The sequence below is a fragment of the Taudactylus pleione genome, unplaced genomic scaffold, assembly GCF_031769625.1.
Source record: "Taudactylus pleione unplaced genomic scaffold, aTauple2 ptg000051l, whole genome shotgun sequence".
Lineage (NCBI taxonomy): Eukaryota > Metazoa > Chordata > Amphibia > Anura > Myobatrachidae > Taudactylus > Taudactylus pleione.
The window spans coordinates 2,995,281-2,996,744 of record NW_028284453.1 but is presented as its reverse complement, the minus strand read 5'-3'; the positions used below and the strand labels follow the sequence as shown (position 1 = coordinate 2,996,744).

Sequence of the window (1,464 nt, the reverse complement as noted above, 5' to 3'; positions counted from 1 at the left end):
GACAAAAGGGCTGGTGCCCTGAAACGTTGGTGTGTTGAATTAAAGCAGAATAAGACCTTCAGTGCCGCCTCAAATTTCTGATATATATGTCCCAGAAATATCAACAACTCACATTCTTCTCGATTTCTTTCTCTCTCCAGGACCAGTTTCGGACACAGATACGCTTTTAGGAGAGGCAGGTAAGTAACAATACACAAGCAGTATATTTTTCCCTTTTAAATGTAACAGTATACACTTACACTATACAGTAATATGTCCTGGGAGCTACAAATGTGCAAATTTCTACACTGACAGAGAAAGAGTTTCAGTAATTCTGCAAACAGTAAGGAATACTAAATTAAACAACATCTCAACTGTAACTCAACCTCAGTCATCTACCTCTTGGAATGCTCATGTGGAACAAAGTACGTTGGTAAGACCAAACGACCTTTGAAACTTCGCATACAAGAGCACATAAGGAACATTAAAAACAAGGTGGAGACGCATATGGTGTCAAGACACTATATTTCACACCACAGATCGGACCCAGATGAATTAACGTTTAAAGCGATAGAACATGTGGAATTGGGAGACAGAGGAGGAGATCTTGCAAATAAATTATCCAGACAGGAGATGTACTGGATCTTTGAACTTGACACCATGATCCCTAAAGGTTTCAATGATAACTGCGAAATAGCTCCCTTCCTTTAAGAAGATGGAAATGGAGAAAACATGTCAGAAGGGTACATGATATGTCCTAATAATACCTACTGTCATACCTGGGTTAGAGCGCCCAATCTCGTCTGATCTTGGAAGCTAAGGACCATTGGGCCTGGTTAGTACTTGGATGGGAGACCTCTAGGGAAGATAGGTATGGTAGTTCCTCATGGGACATACAGGTATAAATCCCTCAGGACATGCGATCTACGAAGCAATCCCTGATCTACTTTCTGAAGGATTAAGCAAGAATTGTTGGAATTAAGTAATCCCTGATCTACTTTAGAAGGCTACACTTGAAGGCTCATGACGTTACAATTGAAATGACTATACACATTTGAAAAGTCCATTAATGCACAGAAAAAGACCAAAGGAGAATTTGTTTCATTCAGTTTTATTCATAATTTAAGGAATACACTGAACAAGCTGCATTAAAGTGTCTTTTTAGGATGATATATATATATATATATATATATATATATATATATATATATATATACACACATACGGTACACACACATCATATACAACATAGATGTGATTTATATTAATAACACACTTGTGTGTAGATGTTTTTAATTTTATTTTAATTTTAAACAAGTCTGGATCGGGTGCTGAGAATAATTATGAATTGTGTTTTTTAATTAATCCTATATATGCCCAATATATGGCTGGTAATCTATGCTGATACTAATACTAATACTATTTCCAATATGTCATAGGAAACAATAACTAAAAATTGCTACTTCCAGGATATAAGAAATTATC

General features: G+C 35.9%; 1 pseudogene; it reads left to right on the top strand.

The window, feature by feature from the left end:
- Positions 1-744: 744 nt before the first annotated feature.
- On the top strand, positions 745-862 carry LOC148535454 (5S ribosomal RNA; annotated as a pseudogene).
- Positions 863-1,464: the final 602 nt, after the last annotated feature.